Below are 21,778 nucleotides of genomic sequence, written 5' to 3'. Positions count from 1 at the left end.
CTAAGAAAGGGCTTCCCGGAGCTTATTGCTATTCTGGGACTGCAGTTGTTTTATAGTTTTATAGGAAGATTTCTTCCTCCACTGCAATTTCCAGCAGATTCCCTGCAAACAGCTCATTTGCTTGAGCTATGGGTGAGAGACATTTCACTTTTAAATAGCAATATCTGACCTAAAAACATTTTGGAAAGGAATGAGGAAGTGAGTTGGGAGAGGTACTTTTTGTAGAAAGCAGTGTAATGTTTCTTTCTTTCCATGATGTGCATGAGTGTTTTCCACAGGCTGGAAACCCCTGGGAAAAGATAGTCCTCTGAAGCGATACACAGCAGGAGCAAGGTACTGCTCTGAAGTGTGTTACTGCATGCTTAGCAGAACAGAAGTGGTTTATCATGTTATGCAACACATAAAGCTCTCATTTGAATTAGCCATGTAAATTACAAATATGGTTAGCAGCCCAAATGAACCTGCTGAAATTTAAGTGAGCAGAATGTAATTAATGACTTACTTATATCGACAATGAAACTAGCTATGTTAATCTTTCAAAGACGGTCATTAAATTTTTCCTAAGCACAGTCAGTATACAGATTAACAGGCAAAGTCAAAAAATTGTTTTCTTCATGAAGTTCCTTACAACAGAGATTTCCAAGCTGCAGAGAGCTGGTTAGTGAGGTATTCATTCCATTTTCTTTTAGCTGTTAAGTGTAAGGGGGTGCAGCAGAGGAAAAGAGAGAAGGAAATTAAATAAGCATGTGCGTGCGGAAGTACACAGAGTAATTAAAAAAAAAAAAATTAAAAAACCCCACATGCATTCTTTTCTAATGTTATTATACCTAATTATATCTTGTGGTTATCAAGGGGAAGTTCTCAACTGCAAACAGGAGGAAAACCATTCACTTGAGACTGGAAATAGAAGAGGTTTTGCAGTTTCTTTGAATGCAGTCCATGCTCTGAAAATGCAAAACTTCTTTCTATGTAATGCATTGAATAATCTTTGTCAGTACTGAATTAGCTATATCCATATTAATATGGGGCCTACACCATAGATTTTCTTTGAAATTGAGTGACCAGGGTTTTTTCTCTGCAGCTACAGAAAATTAATAACATAACACATCACAGCATTTTGTTTTCCTCTCCTCCTCCTTTTTTGGTATACATATTTTAAAAAAAGTTTAAGGAGGAAATAAAAGCTCCTTCAACATTTACCCCATCTCCAAAGTAATGCATACCACATAAAGGTTCTGTTTGCCGCTTTTGTTAACACTTGAGTAACTTTACAATTTCATGCCCTCATTCTTGCCACTGTTTGGTATATGGCTTTTACTGAATACCTCACAGTACTCTCATATTTTGTCCATCGGGAAGTTTGCAGACCCTGGTGCTTAGGGATGCTGGTTTTGCAGAATTCGCAGTGTGCCCTTTTGCTTCTGAGCTGTGCCAGGATTCTTGTGCCTGAGGCTGAAGCCCGCTTCTTTAGGATGCACTCTGAGAAGAAGTTCTGCTCCTCAACAACGTTTTGAAAGTTAACTGCTTCCAATCACACGTAGAGTTTGTTTAAAAGTCTGAATCAGAAAAAAACAAAGTTATGACTGGCTTCTTAAAAGACAGGTGTAACTGAAAGTCAAGAGGTAAAGCTTTCTCCAAGCTATCTCGCAGTGCATGTTTCTCACCGCCCACAAAGCAAAAGGAGCCTGCCCTGGACAGCCTCTACTTTAAACAAGTATAGCTAGAAATTGAAAAAGCTGAATTGTTGAGAAGCAAAATCTGTTCACTGTAATGCAGTTGTTTAATCTGCTGCAAACTAACAGAATGTTTGACCAAGATCAGATTTCCAGAGTATACAGCAAATGTGGACCTGTGCTGACTCTTTAGAAAGTCTTGGAAATGTTTACATCTCATAGTTCTTGATTCCTTCTGCTTACCTAGTAAACGTAGGAAAAAAGAAAGAGCGTGATGATTTAAAGTAGTCAGCCTTCTGTCATTGATTAATTTCTTTAGACATCTAAAGGAGTTTATACTCTGCAGCTACAGAAATTCCCAGATCCTGGTCATATTGTGGACCTCTGCAAGCACAGGTTGCCTCAGTGTGATTAGAGTAGAGGTACGGAAATAACCTGATGCAAAATCTGAATTCTAACTTATAAACTAAACAACAGAACACACTCAGGATATAGCTATGTTTAAAGGTCTAAAATCTTTGTTTGACAATCTCGGATGACCTTTAGTCTGAAACCAGAGAATTAACCTGCAAATAAAGATCTTATCAAACCGGAGTGGTGGATATTATTGCACGTTACCTTAGCAAGGTGGCACGTTCCTACTCAGTGACACTTATTGAGTGGTACAATTTCTTTGCACTTGCTACTCAGGGATCTCTGTTCTCCTCGGGTAAAACCTAGCTGTAGCTTTGTCCTGCCAAACAAATGAAAAATAGCTATCTTAAATAGCTAAAAGAAATAAGTAGTCTAAAGTTAAGGAAAGCATGCCACCTCTTTTGCTCAGGTGTTCCTGCCAAGTTGCATGAAGAGCTGCACTTTACATCTGGGTCAGGTTCATGGTAGTGCTTTTCCCTGCCCTTTGGCTGGGTCAAACCCTCTCCCTACAACACACCCACAGCCATAGTGCTGCAATCATAAATTCTTCTCCCAAGGAAATAACAGGATAAACCTTAACTTTACTGTCACCTTGTTGATAACCAGTGAGCAGGGTAAAACAAGTTGAGGTTTTAAAAGCACCTGCTCTTGAAAAGTACTCCTCTATTTACATGAAATGGTGCAGGACCACCAGCAATACCCTAAGAAGGAAAAAATGATATCTGAGTAACTAAATGCAGTGTAGTATGGCTGTGACATTGCTGTAACACCAGTTTTTCCAGCCCTTGCAGTGATACAAGGCTTGCTAGATTCTGTCCCTCTTGTCAGCCTCCAGCACTACCTGTTCTGGGAAGTTTTGTTTCATATTTGATCTTTTCTCCAGCAATCATGTCTACAGGTGTGGATTTCATAGTATCTACAAGGAAAATAAGTACATGAAAATGAACAACGTTAGGCCTGAAGTTGCATGCTGATTGTGGATGGTGAGAAAAGAGGTAGCTAGAATACCATAGACAGTAACACAAGGTTGATCACAGACCCGTATTAGTCTGGGTCTTTCTGCAGAGTGGAGCACAGGCCCTGTGTCATGTTCCTCAGGGTGCTGACAGACAAAAAAACACTAAGGGGCATTACTGTCTCTCCCATTGTCCTGTCTTTAATGACCATGCATTCAACCCAGTAATCTGTCGTGGTGCATGATGCAAGATGGCACAGAATTGCTTCAAGTAATGTGGGTAATATCTGACATAGAGGGAATAGCTTAGATCAGTGTTTAAAATTTTATTTCCTAGCCATTTCAAATTATTCCTCACTTAACACTGTTTTAATATTTAAATATAAATCTCTTCAGGGAAGGGGAGATGGAGGAAGTGTGAGTGTGATGCCAAGAATGACTGGGTGGTTAGAATGAAACAGCTAATGTAGAAAGTAACTAATGTAGAAAGTTAAAGCAATATAGAAGACTGAACGATTCTCGCAACTGTGCTTATTGACTAAAGTGGAAAAATTACACAGATGACTTTACTGCCTTGAAAGTTAACTGTTGAGTTGAATGTGATAAGACATTGCTGGTTCAGAAGATAGGGTGGTTTCACTATGAACCTGACCTGTATAATCCTCAATTTCTCAGCTCCTGAGAGCTCCTAGCCCATCATGGTCTCTGCTCTCATTAGAGCCTGTAGCAAAAACAGAAGGCAAACAGCAAGGGAAAAGGATCTTCCAAAAAAAGTGAGGGGCACAAAACCAAAAATTCTTCCACTTTTTCTAGTTATCATTGTTACAGAAATTTATTATCCCTGTAGGGGTCGGCGTTCGGAAGATCTCGCAATGTCACGGAAAGTTAGAGGGTTAGTCGCAGCCTTGTGATGTACCTGTAACCCCACCTCCCCTTGTTAGTATAAAAGGAATTAACTGCGCAATAAAAGGCGGAAGTTGGCGCTCACACTGTGTGTGTTATCTGTCTCTTTCCCTGGTCCGGGCCAACCAGTGGTCTAAGCGTGCCACCTTGATAGGTAGCGAACGCTACATATCCCCTCAAGAACCAACTGAAGCAGATTTGCCATCTTTCAGATGTAAGGAACAAATTAAATGAACCAGAACTACTAAAATTGTTCTGAATGAAAAAAATAAACCCTAACCATCCTGCTGAATGTGGGATACTGAAGAGAAAAGACTTAAAGGAAGTGAGAGAATGAGAGTACCGCCAAAAAAAATATAGACTTGCTTTCCCCCTGTTCCCTGTGCAAGGCCCATCAGAGAAACAGACTGCAGTGACGAGAGTCATGGGCTGGTCCCCAGAGCTTGTAACATCAGTAGTAGACACTCCATCAAGATGGATACAAAGGCTCAAATGTCATTTTCTATGTGGACAGTCCCACCTGTGCTGGTTTAACCCAAGAGAACAAACTCATTCAAATTATCTCCACAGTGGAGACATGTGCAGTGTTGCATGCGATATACAGAGTCTGGGGGATGTTTGGACACCAGAGGCAAATTCCACCACTCCCCCAGAAAACAAAATAAGCCATAAAGAATGAAGAATGCTCAAGACTTCTATAATCAAGCACTAGGAATCTGCTGCTGTGACATCATTGGCAGTGGAGAGAAATGTTTCTTTTCTAATCCTGGAGGAGCCTGTGCAATGTCTGCTTCTGCTTTCCTCCTGTTCTGCTGGTCATCAGCAATACCAACAAAACACCTTCTGCTATAATGCATGCCCACCATTTATCTCTGAAAGCAGTGCTTTGTAGCTTCACCTTTCCTAATGAAAAAAAAGAAAAAAACTAACAAAAAAAAAAACAACCCACATTTTTTCAAGGGTAGCATTAAAATGTAACTGCAATTCTTTGTCATAGTGTCAGGGGAGTTTACTGTATTTTTAGAAACTAGGCAGCCAAAAATAGAAGAGTAGGTCTAATATTACTCTCCGCTCATGACATATAAGCAATTACAAAACCAGTTTAATCAGATTTTTAAAATTAATCTGAAAACACTTTTTCTTTTCTTATTTTACACTGCCAATTGCTCAATTGAACTATAAACTGTAATATCTCTTGATAGAACAATGTACAATAGAATTTAAGTTATATCTTATTACTTTTCAAAGCTCAAGGCAATGAAATAATCATCTGCTAGACACTTTAAAGAACAAGAGTGCAAGAGTTTCTTTTTAAAAAGGGAGGGGAGGAGAAAATCTCAGATATAGTTTTTACCATCTCTATCCATAATTGTTTATGTTAGATGCTCAAAGGTTTTGAAATGCTATGATAAGAGCAAGTGGGGGAAATTGGGGGCGGGGGGGTGGAGGGGGCAAGGGGAAGCAGCAAATGTTTTGAACTGGAACTGCTGAGGACAGAGTTTGGTCAGTTAATCTGGATGCAATCAGATTCCCAGTCCTTTCTGGACATTGCTTTGCTAAGGTCAGTTAGCTTAAAAAAAAAAAGGCTTGAAGTACAACTGAATTTCAGTGTTATGGCTACTACTATTATGTTTGAGAGACAGACTAATATTATCTTATTACCTTAGCTTCTCAGGTCATAAAAGAGCAATGTAGCCAAAGCCAGGCGATAAGGCAAAATCACTACACTTGAAGTTCAGAGGGATCCTGAATTTCTAGAGTGAGGCTTTCATTTTTCACTCACCATTGTCTCTCAAATTTTTTTTTTCTCATTTGGTATAGTGTGTAACTATATTTCAAGAAAGAAGAAACTGATGAAAAGTAAAATATTTTTTCAGAGCAAAGAAAAGTTGCCATATAAAATAGCTCCAGTAACTGAGAAAAAATATGATACAACAGTATATAAACTTTAAATGTGTCCTCCAAAAAGGAAGCAAAATCAACAGCCCAAGCAAAACAGCTGACTCATTTGATCAGTTTTTCTCCTGTGTTCTAGGACATTCAGGTGTTAAGGAGTGAAAAAAAAAATGTTTTCTTAAAAAAGGAAGATAGGAGTTCTCATTGTGTTGGAACACGTGGCCTGGAGTGACAAAGGAAGAAACCAATGTATCCTTTACTATTAAGTGAGAAGTAAATGTCTTTACTATCTTCTTATTTACAAAAGAAAGCTTATCTGGATGAATTATTATCCTTGCTAGCAGAAATAATTTGAGAAGTATTCCATAAGGTGAGTTAATTAAACTTAACCACCAAAAACCAGCAGATAAAAAGAGAAAACACAGATAAATAAAAATTTGGCAAGGTTAGAAAATGCATGATTAACATCTTGTTGAAAATGTTTAATACGGGGGATGCATCCAATATCGCTCAGGGATGGGAGGGGAAGGCAAAGAAAGGTAACTGAAGCAATGCATTTCTGTAAAAACCATATATTCGGCACAATGCTAGCGCTTTGGCGGCGAAAAAATAATCAAGCGGGAAAAAGCCTCAGGATACTTCAGTCCTGCTATGGAAAATAAAATTTGACCCAAATTTCCTAAATTATAAGGCTAGTGAAGCCAAATCCTATGTAGTCCTGCACTCTTGCATTCTTAAAGTAGTTTTGTTTATGTGTCGCCTAACTGTAACTCAGACTTTTTCCAGCCAGGTCCAACACTGATCACCAGCACATTCCACAGTGGAGAGTTCCTAGGCTAAACAAAATAAAACATTAGGCAAATGTTAGGACTTTTATGGTTACTTTTCTTTTCTTTCTTTCTTTCTAGTGTCTGTCTCACTTTGTAAAAATAACAAACACAGACAAGAAAAGTAATTAGGAAGAAAATAACCCCATTGGCAAATAAACTTAATGGTGTCATAAAATCAATGTATGCAAGGAAGATTCAGGTCGAGTGGAATTATAATGATGTAAAACCCAGGAGGAGAATTCAAGGCCTACTTGGAAACACAAGGGGGAAAACTATCACTGTATTAAAGCATCCATCATTTCCTTCCTCTTCTCCACAGAAATAAGAATTTCCAGAGAATAACATATAATTATAGCATCACAGCTGTATATACAGCTCAGAGAATGGTTACTTTTTAATTCTTACAAAATATATCTCTGATAAACAGTACTTTATTTGAAGCTGCATTTCTTTTTGTCTTTTGCCTCTAATGATTAACATACCTGGGACCTGGGCACCAACTGAAATTATCTCCTTCTTTGTTTTCATAAAGAAATGCAGGCTTATATCTAGTGTGTGTCCCCTTACATGCATGCACATGTGCATACACACAAAAGCCATTTTATACCCTATTTTGAGGGCTCAGACTTTGTCCTTTTTCTCATACTGAGACAGAAAAAGCTTTCAGGAAGATGTGAGTCTGGAAATAGGGCCAGGGAGGCCTGGCAGGGCAGGGACTGCTCCGCGGTATGTGAAACCTGCATTGGGGATGGCAGCTGAACTACCCATGCAGGTGCCCCAAGCACAAGGACTGTGGAGAAACTGTGTTAATCTTCTGTTACAATAGTCATCTCTGATCAACAAAACTGATTCTTGCACATATCCTTTTTTTCACTTATTTTAATTTATTTTCAGGTGGATCGTCAGTTAGATACTGAATACTCTTCTATGGTTAGACCAGTGGCAGAATTATCAAGCCCTGTCCTGATATACATGCTCTTCCTCATATTTTCAGAATAACCATGTACGTTCACATTGCGATGCCATCAGATAAATACTTTTGACAGGGACTCTTTCAGCCAACTCGCCTTGCTGTCCCAAAGACAGAGTCTGTGTCAGGTCGAACAATCCTCAGATCTTTTACAAGAGGACGAGACAGATTAAGCACACGCTGAGAATAAGAGATGTTTCGGGGGGTGGTGGTGAAGGGCAGCTTTTTTCCTAGAAAGCAAGTGCTTAGGAAAACTACTGGCATTTTTGTCAGCGTGCTAGCTCTTGATCCTAGCACGCAGCTGACAAATGCGTTTGCTCGGCCCGCTGTGACTGCACACGGGCAGCGGTGAGTGCAATGCTGCAGTGAAACGGAGGAGTTCCCGACATAGTAAAGTCGCTCTTCAGCCACTTAACTGTCTGCTGCAGGGATACAGTAAAGGACTGCACAAGTAAAAATTGCATCAGGTAAAGGGCACGTCCCATTTCGCCGTGTAATAGCAGCTCTTCACTGCATCCCTTTTGCTCCTACTGTAATCAGAGCATAATTTTAGTAAGAAAGGCACTCACCAGAGCAGTGACGTCTTCACTTTAACCATATAAACAGTGGGTTTGGACCAATATACTAAGTATTGCATGGTAAAATAAGAACCAAATTGGGTCATCTATAAAATACATGGACCGATTTTAAAAGAATGTCAAATGCATCTGAAGTCTGCAGAAGGACAGAGCACTGAGAGTGGCAGCCCTGCGACAAAGCACAAGGCAGCAGTAGCCTGTGCCATAAGGCACCACTGCATGGTGCTCCAGCAAGCACTTTAAAATCAGCCAAATCTTTTTCACCTAAATGTGTAATGAGGATTTGTTCGGTACTTTGCCAGACTGTTCATCAAATGTATTGATTTTTATCAGTTCATAAACACATATCAGTTTGAACTTTACATCACTGTCAACATAAGACCTAGTTTAAAAATAAAGTTTAAAACCTAATGAAAGTGTTCCAGGCATGAAGAGTCCAGATAAGCTGTGTTTATTTGGTGGCTGACAGATACTGTTAATATCTGAGACAGAATGTCTACAACAGACTTTTAAAACATCAATTTTTTTTTCATGGATTCATTTCAGAAAACTTGTCAAATAGAAACACAGATGGGGGTGGTTCTTGTAAACTCAGTGATAAGAAGCAAAACACAGGAACTAAAACAATAATATTTGGCATTCTGGAAAAGCAAATTTGAAGCTTGTCAAACATCAAACTAAATTAATAAATACCATAGCATGTGCTCCTATAGCATGCAACATTTATCTCCCCGGACAGGATTAATTGAATAATTCATAAGTGCTGTGGAATGGGGAGTGAATGAGTTCCCTATACTAATTCTTGTAAAAGTGATTACCAGCATCTCATGGGGGTCCCAGTACTCCCCGTTACACTGTGAATGAATGTCCAACTTCAGTTTCATAAATGACCACTCACAATTGCTTTTTTCCTCCTGTGCCATCCTTATATACGGAACATACATAATAAGATGATTGTTGCCAGCTAAGATATTTTTTTTTCTTTTTCTCTTGCAGTTTATATTCTTTTCAAAAATGGTGCAGTATCGCAATTGGCCATTTGTCTTCCATAGAAGCAGAGGATTTTCATGCACAGGACTAAAATCAAACTCTCACTGTACAGAAAAAAGCATGCTAAAGTTGTTGTTTGGGTCAGAGATTGTAAGTATAAGCTCATGACTGCTTCTCTTACTCTCAGCTATGTGCGCAAAGGCAGGGACTTCAACCGATAATCGGAATTTTATTACCTGTCAAATGCAGTTTATAACTGATGCTTTTTCAGTGACAGCATCCCCATCCCCAGAATGATTTAATCACAAAGCCAAGTAAAGATAACGTTCTTGTGCAACCAACGAGAAAATTAGTGTATGTGTCTCCTTGCTTTTATCTTGACTCTTCAGGCATTAAGAAAGGGAACCAGCTTTCGCAGCCTCTGTCTCAGCCTCGTGCAAGCCAACATTTCTTGAAGCAGTGGAGCTTTGCACTGACCAACACACCTGTACCACGCCGTGCGTCTGCACGACTCTTCGGCTTCCCCTTTAGACTGGGCCTGCATCTATCTTTGCTTTCCATGGGTGATCATACTGCCCGAACACATCTGACACCCTAGCATGGCAATTGTAGCAGAGGCTACGGTTTTCTTTCCAGGTGGCAACAGGCAGGTCCCGTTAGGAAGAGGAAGGCAGTAAGAGCGAAAGTGCTGGGAGCGAAGCTGCTGGCCCCCCTCACAGGGAGAACTGAGAGCAGGGGAGGGAGCCCGCAGGAGCCTCAGCAGGTTTCTGTTCCTCTCTGCTCCCTCCCTATGGTGGAAAGGAATCCATTTCTTTTCATTGCTACATTTTCTTTGGGACAGGAAAGTAAGGCAAAGGTCACGTGCTGAATGCTGAGTCATTGCTTTGATTTAAGAGCCGGTTGCAGTTTGTGTTTGATCACTGCATGTTGAGCAATGATTCAACATCGCCAATCATTAGAGTCAAGTCATCTCCACAACTAAAATGGTTCTCCATAAATATACAGGAAATGCTTAGTATGCCTGTAAAATAACACAAATGTATAGATGGTTATTTTAAAAACTTGTTTTAGTCAGTTTTCTATATTTGCCCCTTTACTAGAGAAGAAAGAATGAAAATTGAGCAATGCTATTCATTTGTTCTAAACTAAGAATTTTATAATGTTACCAAAAACTATTATCAGCTACGTTTTACTGGTAAAGAGACAATTGTGGAAATCACTGCAGGAAATGAGAGGCATTATCTGGAGCTAAATTCATGTCTGCTTTCTAGCTGGTGAAGAAAGCAAATAAATAAAAGGGGATGCTGTCAGTGGGATGCATGCTGCTCTTCCATAATGGAGGGTACAGCGCCTCCCCTTTCCCAGAAAAGCATCCAGTTTCGCAAAAAATCATCTTCTTTCCTGGTTTTCGCGCATTTATCTTTGGTAAACTACAGTGTCCCCTTAAATCAGCTCTGCATAAAGTTCCATTTGGTTCAAGACCACTCAGTTCTCTGGGTTCTAAGCACACTGCAGCTGTTCCTGGTATTGCTGAAATATAAATAGATTACCATCTCAGTGGGTTTTAAAGCCACAGCTAAGCTTATTAAAATTGAGGCATTGCATAAACCACATTCATTTCTACTAATTCTGATCTTTACATTCAGTAACACTGAATTCAGTTTATTCCAGAGCATTGCAGGGAAAAATGACAGTTAAAGTGATCTCTCTGGACCTTAGTTTACAGCAAGTATTTCTCTGAGCAGGAATAGCCTCCTTTTCAGCAGGCTAATGTTTGAGAATTAAAAGAATGTATAAAGCTTTTTTTTTTTTTTTTTTGCTTAGAGGAAGCTAATCTTTATATCCTAGCATGCATCAAATCAGCTTGCTAAGAGACACAAAATGAAAACTGGCATTGCTGAAGCTGATGGAGCTTTTGCAGCTGACATTAGATGAACTAGTTAAACTCCACCCATGGTCAATACTGTTCTGTATTTCAAAATCTGACTAATTATCTGCTTTAATTTCCAAACATCTGATGTAATAGAGATTTCACTTGGTAATCTACATTTTATGATCCTTTTCTCCCAGATAAACATTAGATTAGTCTCATGGTGTCTAAATAGATGTTGGTATCTCTAGAGAACTAAAAGAGAAATGGAAACGGAACACTCGGAGAATATGCTTTTTTCATTTTTCCCTTCAATTTTCCTTTTCTGGGATAATGGAGCTTTTTGACTTCTCTGAAATCTTACCAACCTTCCACTATATTTGCATTTTGTTACAGATTTATTTATATTTAGCATTTTTCTTTGGCCAGCAGAATAGGCTATGATGCTGGATTAGTGCTTTGTTCATAGTAGGATTTCAGATGAGTCACAGATATATCTCTGCAGCAGCTGTTGCAGACCTTGTAATGCCATTAGGCTCTGACTCAGAGATGTTGCACTGGCATACTGTGGCTATAGTCTTAGTGATCTCTACAACACAGAAGCCATTCAACGTAGATGATGGGGAAGTATCAATGAAATTTTGGAGAGCATATCCTGAAGGCATAATGCACACAATAGGCACTTCACAAGTTTTGTGACCTTTTCGGAACTTAGATGAAAAAACACTGCAGAAGATGAGGAAATTCTACTTGCAGAAGTTTCTGACTGCTTCCTGTCAAAAAAGATTCACTTCCTACCTCGTGGTAAAAAAAACATTTCCTAGCTCATGGTAAAAAAAAAAACCAAAACAAAATACCACCAACAAATAAAAAACACCAAACCACTTCCTTGCTCATAGTAAAAAAAAAAAAAGCACAAACAAACAAACAAAAAACCCAAACAAACCAAATGAAAAAGAAAAAGAAAAAAAAGAAACAATCCCTTGCTGATGATTAAAAAAAATCCCACTTCCTTGCTCATGGTAAAAAGCCTCTGCAGACCCACTGGGGACCATTAGTGTCCATGAGAACCTTTAGAGGTCCTGCTGAAAAACTACGCATTCATAATACAGAAGAAAATAGATCCCATGTGATACCAGAAATTTGGTCAGGATTTTAGCTGGATGTCTGCAGAGGATCAGAAAGCATCTTACATATTGCCAACACTATTATAAAAGTTACAGTTTCTGAGTTCTGGGGAAAAGTTATCATAGACACAGATAATGCTTGGCATTTTCAGCTTCAATGCCAAGAACTCTGCTAAGCCTCCACCCTTGAGTGATGCCATCTGTACAGTAGCATTAAGCCCATCTTTACCTCTAAGGTCTCATATGTTAAACTGACACACTCAGCTAAATTCAGATTTAGAGCAGATAACCTGCTACACCTGGGAACGGGTACATAAAGTACAGCCACTTGTCCTAAGTGCTCAGTAAGTAAAAGCTGTAATAATCTTGTTTCTGCCAAGTCATCCAATCTGATAGCAGGCATTATTTTGGACTAATGGAAGATACATACCTGGCTCCTTGCACACCTTTCTAACACTCCACTTGCCAGTCAATGCTTATTTCATCTGATTTCATTCCACTGCCTTTATCTGAATATATCTGGAATGAATCTAGCCTATGAAGATATAAACAAAGTAATAGAGGACATGCATACAGACTAATCGTGTAACAAGTTATGTTTCTGAAAAACAGAAATAGAACAGCACATAATTATTATAGTGTGAAGATACATAAATAAAAAGGGAGCAGAAGAGAATGAGCTAAATCATGTTACACTGTTGATTACCCAGACTGACAGAGATTTTTTGGCATGTCAAACATCTCAAAAATAAGACATGAATTCTCACCTCCCTAACACAGAAGAATGGGCATCTGTCATGTTACATTCACTTGATCTATATTAGAACCTCTCAAAGTTTTTCAGAGACTCCTACAATGCTGCATGTTTTCATTTTGTAATGAACCCAGCACAAGGACATTATTTTGTTTAAAGGTCATGCAAAGTATTAGCTGAGTACACTCTTTAAGAAAACTATTTCATAAATGCACATGGTTAGAATATTTCATAAGGGCCCAGTGTTGCAAAGTTTTGAGTACACAAGCGATGATCTCATTCCTCAGAATTGTCTGTATTTATTGCCCGTGTAAAAGAGAATATGCATTGTAAATGCTTACAATTACATCAACACAACGAATCAGTCTATCAGAGAGATAAACAGATGAAAATAATGCTGTTCTATAAAGGTAAATATTACCTCTGGGCAACTAGGTATATGCTAGATCCAGTCTGTGCAGGCGAATGGGTACTGTTGAAGTGGGATGTTTTAGTCCCTCACACTGGTTGTTTGAAAGCTGCTGAAACAAAATACGTCAGAATCTTCTTTTTTGAATGCATTATGGCTGCCTTTCTATCTAGGTAGTCTTACATCACTCTTCACTGTGATGCTGCAGAGCTAAATGAATGCTGAAGACAGAATTTATTGCATTAGAAAGTAAAATACCATGTCATGTACATCCAACACAGGCTATACATTCTTCATTTAGTAATAACATTCTTTTAAAGATTGCATGAGAATGTCCTCTGCCCTTCATCTTTTTTTAATTGCCCTACACTACCTTGCTGTAGAGGACAGAAAGAAAATGGATAATGCAACAGGTCAGATCATTGCAGAATAATACTGATTTATAGCATAACATTATTTGACACTGTATTTTTTGTCAGAAGAGGTTTGCGGTTTGCTTTTACAGACTAGATAGTAATATGATGGGTTTAAAACTACTGAAAAAATTCTGGGCAGTATCCTTGCACTCCTAAGGTCAATAGCAAAAAGGACGGTCATGTTCAGCATATCTAGGATTTCTTTCTGAGCTTTTCTTTTTACTGAAGGATATGGAAGATGTCAAAAGAAAGTTTTCACAAAAGCAGTAAGAAAAGGAAACTTCCTTAGGAACTAGGGAAAAGTGACCAAAGTCTAAAAGGGGCAGTGTTTCATGCATGTGTTAAAGCCTGTAAGGTTCAACAGGCAGCCAGAGTGCTGTGACTTCTAACTTCTGACAAACTGGCTCTGTAACCTTACAATGCAACTTCCTATATTTTTAAAGGCATTCTAGAATCAAAGATTAAAAAAAATCCATTATGCAGGTTATTTTCACTTTTCATTAAAACTATTAGATGTAAATCTCAACCATTCGATGTCATTATTGCAAAGTTATCTTTTTACAGATGGACTAACATCCTCCTGGAATCACTTGCTGAAGTGTGCAGTTAACTCCATGAGCATCCTGACAGTCACAAGTTTCAAACCTTACCTGTTGCTGGAATTGTTAGATATTTGGTTATTACCCAAACAATCCAAGAGCTGAGACTCTTAACCAAGGACTACGACAAGCACCCACCTCAGTGTCAAACACCAGACATTTGTCCATGAGTCTGCAGAAAGCATGACTTTCTTGACGTCTCAGAAGAGGTGTACTTTGGTAACAAAAGACACTTTATCCATTGTTTTAACTGCCAGGCCAGACCTCTCCCCCTTTGATTTGTACAATGTTCCCTTACTCTTATCTTCCCTACACACAACTATTTCCTGACTCCAGTCCCCAGTGCTGCAATTAAACTTCATCCTCCTTGGCACACAGTTGTCTCCAGAAGTGACACTGAAAAGCACAGGAAGTTTAATTTTTTTCTTGCTTGAACGTTAATCTAGTAATGGCCCTCCTGGTACTGGGGTAGACACTGGGAAGAGCTATTACAAAAGGGAATCCTGCTCTCTCCCTGTAGTCCCCACAAACTGTGTAACCTACGGAGAATGTTGACTGCGCTGAGAATCTGCAAGCTCAGATGTTCAGAGCCATGACTCGCGCAGTTTCAGTTGGCTTTACTTTCAATTTCTTCTGAGCAATGTCATAAAGCATTCCTCTGATGATCAGGTAGATCACCTGCATCTCTGCAAAGGCTCTGCAGTTTCTCAGCTAAATGATCAGTTAATATTTAACATAGGAGTCTGACACCACACGCTATTTTCTCTCCCTTACAAGGCTGTCTGCTCATATTTGGGTGCAGTGAAATCAGGGAGAGAGAAGGAGGCATGGAGATGTGTTTCCAAGCTCAAATCTGCTACACTGCAGGACAACAGCCAGTGCCTGTTGTACTGCCCTGCTACTCCAGAGAGAGTGACACCTGCTCGCTCTCTCCAAAACGCAGAGCTGACTCATGCACTACATTGCTTTGTTTAACAGCATCTATTCTGCTTTGGGTGGATTTCAGATTGATGATGCATTTTTTGCTTATGGTTTCCTTCTCTTTACTAACATTTGAATATTCCTGCTACCATAGCTCCTGGTGGTATCTATATCAATAGCTATTTAAATGTCTTATAAGTGCTTTTTGTAACTGACTGCCCGGAAAATTGAAAGCATTTATTTTGACAGAGGTTCTTCCTATTCTCCCTCCTTGCTCTCCCAGAAACATGCATCTAATTAGATACAAGCATTTTAACAATGCTATCGGAAAAGTATCTGCAGCTGTTTTAAATTTAAACTACAGGGGCCTCGTTCACCATCCAGTTATTTCACATTTACAGTGTCATAATATCTTTAAAATTTAAAATGTTAAAGCCAGCATAAAATGGAGGAAAGCAGCAAATTATACTATTGCTATCAATGTAAAGCCATAGAACTTAAATTTGCACTGATTTCTTGAAGTTAAAGTAATCGCTGAACAGCAGGGTTAAATGGTCATGCTGTATAATTAAGACCTGTGTATGCTACTTGTCACTACCCTTTCAGCATTTTCTTACATGGTTTGCCTTCACAGAAGAAACCAATCTAATATAAACATCTGCATTTTATTTCTCTTCTGTGGTTTTAGTCCAGTATTTGCATAAGCGTGTGGTTAGCCACACAGAGGCCATCTGGTTGGCCACGCTTATCCTGATCCATTTTCTTTTTGTGCCAGCAATGCTTGCTCCTGTGCCATGTTCCTTGTGTGATAAATCTGCTTGCCACAATATTGAAAACTGAAACTACCAGCACAACTGTTTCGGTTTCTGTCTGCTGAGCAATGGGTGCTTGTGTGTTTGAAACAGCTTCACAAACATCAAGGAACGCCTGCAGAACGCTACGATAGCCTTGAACCCACTATGAACGCCAAGTAGTCGGCAAGAGTTCAAATCTTTGCCTTGTCTTCTGGCAGAGTTTTTATTTCAGGCATGATGTTCTTCCTCCTCATACTTTCTACAGCTATGAGTGACTATCAAGAGAGTCACATACAGACCTGGACTTTCATGTTCTCCTTTAGCTGTCTGCTTTTGTATGACTGCTCTTCCTGTTTACCCTGTTGTAGCATATGAGCTCCTGTGGGTACAGCAGCTACTTACTGGCAATCCTGTAAGAAACTGTCTCTACTGTGGGCGTATATCCACTACTTAAGACCATGGAAACCCAAGATGATGGTCATTTCAGCCCAGCCTCGCATGGTATTGAACACCTCCTGTGAAACTCTAAGCATTGTTGTTAGCACTGTTACTGAGGCCAGGACCCCACTGTAGTGGGGCTGGCACTATTCAATGAGTATCAAGAGAGAAACTTTCCTGCAAACAGCTCAAATCGCAAAGAAATGGAATTAAAGCAGTGGGGAAGTGTTTATCCAAGGTCATACAACAGGTCCTTTGGCACACTCAGGAAGAGACTATAGGTATCTCATTTCTTCACACTCCTGTAAAAGTAATAGTACAAATAAATACACAGTTCCCAAACATGCATCTCTTGCTATGTCATAAAGTTACCCTAAAATCCATTCAAAAGATAAAAGAAAGCTTCCAAAGTTGAGAATTTGGAAGTCATGTGTGACAACTGCTGTAGAAGTATATGGCACAGTTGAGACAGCAGAGGTCCCCAAGTATTTCTTCTCACATGGCCTTTGTCTCTGTCTATAGCCATCCCACCATTCTTATGTGCAAACTGAGTTACGGGAAAGCCTATTTTGGAAAAAGAAAAATAATAACTTCCCTTCCCTCCACTTGTAAAAAAAAAAAAAAGATATGATGCTCATGATGCCCACCTTCTTCTCAGAAAAGGATAATGAGGTGGATTTGAAGAAGTATTGATACATTCACTTTTGTTGACCAGAAGGAATGTTCCTGATGGCCCATTTAATAGCATCTGTACTGTCTTTCCAAGGCCAAGCTACAAAACAGACAAAGAACTGACCCCAACTGCACTGCACCATTGTGGACATCTGTAGGTTGGCTGCTTCCAACTACCACAGTTCCGTTTAGCATGTAAGATCATGTCTTTTCAGGAACTAGTGTGCCTGATGTGGGCCATTTGATGCTGCCACAAGTTGTTACAGAATGCACACCAGAGAACTTGTCCTTGCACATTTCCATTGCAAGCAACTGTGAGTTTTGGTCTATGCTATGGAATTATGTATCCCTAAGTCTTTTTCCTCGAGTGCCCTGAATGAGAATCTAACAGTGTACAGAGGAAATTTGAGTAAATGACATTTAGGCTCAGGTGTAGAGCTGGGTCTACAAAGAAAAGGACATATAGATGTAGCCTCTCTTTGTTACACTCTGGATCTGCTTTGTTACTGTTCGTCGGGGGTTTTTTGCTTCCCTATGCTTTGTTTATACACTCAGGCACTGCTACAGCAACTGAGTGAGAAACTAATGGGAATGCCTTCATGGGTTTCTATAAATCAGCCTAGAGGTTGAATTATCTGATGTGTTTTGTGGTATGTTCTATATGTCTAAATATCCACTTTAGGGGTTTGAGGTTTCTTTTATTAACATGTCTTGCCTCAGGGAAGGAGAAGATTTGTTTTTCATAATCATAAAGGATACACACAATATAAATTTACACTGGCTTGTACAGATCAAACACATTCTATAATGAAAACTTCACAGCCTGTTTCCACAGGTGATCTATTTTTAGGCCAGAGGGATGGGGTACAGAACAGTGAAGGGCAAAGCATCATTACACAAACAACAGCAAGTAGAAGACAAATAATTTTTCATATCTTGCAGTGAGATATTGATAAGTGCATGTGAACATAGGATAGATTTGCTGGCTTAGACAGTATAGGCTAGTTGATGTATTTGATGTCACATTTGGGCAAACAAAAGATTTGTTGGTTTCTGTTAAACCACACAGAGAACTGTCAGGAGTTTCACCAGGAGTACGTGAAATATCAGCAAAAAAAAAAGTCAAATAATTTAAATAAGCTTGCTTTGGAGATATATGTGTCTGAGAAGATTAAACAAAGCTAACATGAGAGATTTCAAAGTTTAGAAAACACCAAAGAGTTAACATACAATTTCGTAAATAAAACATCTTGTCACCATTTTAATGGCTTCAGGTAGAATTTCAAAGCACTTTATCTGATCTGCTTACAGAATTAGATAGGAGAAGCTTATGCTTAGACATACGCACAATGGATTTAAAAATCAGTACACAAAGCCTGCAAGTGTTTTCCTTTCAGAGGGTCAAAGAGGGTAAAGAAAGCAAGAATGTGCTTTTCCTCCTTTGAGCACAGCACTGGTTTAGTCTTCGGCAATACCATACATAGTCTCTTAGCTGATAGGCAAATTATAGACTCATCTGAGCCAAAATGTTTGCTTCCCTGTACCTTTTAAAATTTTAGATCTGGCTATTTATAAAATTTCATTAGAAACTTCCCATGCTATGGGAGTATTTTATGTATTAAACAACAAAGGTATGGGTTAAAATATTGAGAGTTTGAAATTAACTGCACAGCCTCCAGATGCTGCAATATCTTATGAAGCAGAAAAAGACATATGCCAGAAATCCTTTCCAGACAAGTCTGGAAAAGAAGCCACAGTTACAGTATTGATTTTCCCTTCCACTATTGTATGAAACCTGGCCACCTGTTTTCTGACAGTATACCACAATGGAAAATCGCACCACTTCATATACATTAATAGCATTACAGGAAAAATTTAAGTTTTTATATATGTTAAGTTTGTGAAAATTGCAAGCCTGCAGACCTCATTTTCCCTGTTTATACATCCATTCATTTTAAAGAGAGTATTTCTTACTCTGGGAGGCTACTACAGTGGACAGTTGGTACATCATAAATAATGGAAACTTCTATCTTTAAAATTCTAATAAAGTAAGTGCTTATACCATTTGCAAGAACAGATTTCAGTTAAGTAGTCTGCTCCACTGAAGGCCGTTACAGATGAACTGGTGAGGTAAGATTGCCTCATCATAGCTCAGCCTAATCCATAAAACTATGAAGTAGTATACGTGATATTTTTGACACACAAATAGACTTGTAATCAAGGCCTTTCACAGTTTTCTTTTACCAGCTCAACATTTCAGCTGTCGTTGCAAGACTTTTTCTCCATCTGAAATAACTTGTTCTTCTCTGTGGATATGCAATTTTTCTGCATATATTTAGAGAACGAGGTTTCTGTCCTCTTTTGTGCCAAAAGGTAGTGTCTGCTAATAAATTAGTGCTAATAAATTGCTATTGGTTCCACCAGAGCTTCCACATATTTCCAAATACACATTGAAATCAAAGAGGAAGCTCAATCTAGAGTGTCATCTTTAAAGCATAATATAGGCATACTGTTTAATTTACACCTTTGCTGGAAAGCTGACTAGCTTGCTTCCATTTTGCAGCCCTGTCATGCACATTCCAAACAAGTGATGATCCAGAAACAAATATCAGATTCCTTAAATACAGAGCATACTCTCAAGTGTGTAAACTGAGCATACTCTCAGCTGAAAAAGCTGCAGAAGCCTTTTTTGACCTGTCTATATCAAAACAAGAATGGTGGTGTGTGGAGATGGAAAATGCTTGAGTGACTCAGGCTATATTCACCATAGAAGAGGTGAAAGGGATGGAGCTTATATACTTGTTTTCCAAAGGAAAGAAATAAATACAAGGGCCAGTTGGTTCTGCTGGCAGATCTTGTGGGGGGAAGGGAGGAAGGATAGAGGCTACTGGGCTACTCCTGGAGTAATACTGCAAGCGGATGGGGACTGTTACAAAATATAGCGCTTGAGTTTCCCATGTTTGGATGACATCTGGGTGAACTGCCTGTTGTGTAACTAAATGGCTAACTGCGTTTATCTTACCACTGAGGCTTTGTAGAATAAAACCTGGAAAACTGAAGAATTTCTTAAGTGATGGTAAGATTTAATAGAACCTTATTCCTTATCTTTATTCAAATATTATTCATACCACAAATTCAAAAAAGGTTTTTTCTTAAAAAAAAATTGGGATATTAAGCATTCACAATAACTCAGAGTACAAAAATATATACCAAGAATAAAGCTACTAATTCCGTTGCTGTGCTATTTTGTGATGTGGATAGTGGCCTTGTTTGTAAAATAACTATGCACAATTTTAAATAGCACTTGGCAGCATTGTTCTAGTATCTTCTGTACTCAAGTGTGTAAATTTCCAGTTGCCCAAAGGTATCAGTAATAAGTGCCACTTGCCAGGGATCTTACAGCCAAAAAAAAGTTTAGACATAAAATGGGATTTCAAAGTGGATTTAAGTGACAATTCTATTTGTCACCAGCAGTGCAGTGATTTGGGGGAAAACGCATGTTGACTGGCATGTATAAAAATTTATAGTGGGTTTCACTGTCTGATTGCAGCCTTTTAACAATAGTGTAGCTGCTATGAATTGCAAAAAAAACCCCACACATGAGATCCTTTTTCATGAAAGGACCCTATTTATGCTGGGAGGGTTATATATATGTTGAGTCTCCTAAATGACTGCTTCAGTCAGGCTTCAGTGGCATCTCAACAGAAAACTAAAAGCTGTTTCTTACAGAACGTAACTTGCATCGGCCAAGCGTCTGCCCATGGCTGACTGACCTACACTACGTATTTCTTAAAACTGGCTGAGCAGTGCGTGTTCTTCCCAGGCATTTTGGTTTTCCAGTAAAAAAGCATGAAGAGAGAGCTTTCTACAATATTTGTTTCTGGTTCAGAAAAAAAAGAAATCAACAAAACACAAAAAACCCACACAGACTGATGCATAGGATGATGCAGAAGAGCATTCTCTTTTGAAGAGGAGTCTCTAGCAGGATTTCTGGCCCATGGATTGAAAAAAAAAGCTGCATTTATTTTCCCATGCAGTTTTCTGTGAAGCAAAGTATTCCTCTTTCCTGGCATCTGAGCTCAGCATTTAAGAAAAACAAATCCTTGGTTCACTTTTCTCCATGAATGAAGAGCTGCTTGATCGATTTACACAGATTAAATTTAAACAATTTTATCAAACAAAAAGACTGACTCTGTTGCTGTTAAGAAAGACTGCATCTATCTTCTCATAGCATGTACGTACACTCTGCAAAGAAATCAGCAGCAATCCCACATCCATAATCTGACTGTGTTACATACTTTCTGGGGGACACAATGGTAGCCTTTAGTGGACATGTCAGCTTCAAATCCTCCCAAGATTCGTGGGACAATGGTAGCTTTATTCTGTTTCATAACTTCCATCGTCCTCTAGGCAGTCAGTATGCTTTATGGCTGACTGAAATGGATGCAAAACACAATTATGCCAAGAAGACCTGCCTCCAAGTCCTATCACCTTTCCTATTTTCTTCTCCATCGTGTTTTACTGTGGCTGTTTTCAGCGAGACATAGGGACAACACGCCAGAGACACAT

The 21,778-nt window shown here is 39.0% G+C and overlaps 1 long non-coding RNA gene across 1 annotated transcript; it reads right to left on the bottom strand.

Moving 5' to 3' along the window:
- Positions 1 to 8,360: 8,360 nt before the first annotated feature.
- Positions 8,361 to 13,760, bottom strand: LOC142037179 (uncharacterized). Its single transcript, XR_012652298.1, has 3 exons — positions 13,382 to 13,760; positions 12,637 to 12,741; positions 8,361 to 10,230 (listed from the first exon to the last, which is right to left on the bottom strand). It is a non-coding gene; the product is annotated as an uncharacterized LOC142037179 (long non-coding RNA).
- Positions 13,761 to 21,778: the final 8,018 nt, after the last annotated feature.

This window comes from Buteo buteo, chromosome 1 (genome assembly GCF_964188355.1).
Source record: "Buteo buteo chromosome 1, bButBut1.hap1.1, whole genome shotgun sequence".
Classification (NCBI taxonomy): Eukaryota; Metazoa; Chordata; class Aves; order Accipitriformes; family Accipitridae; genus Buteo; species Buteo buteo.
The sequence above is the reverse complement of the archived record's forward strand: the minus strand, read 5'-3'. Positions and strand labels throughout refer to the sequence as shown.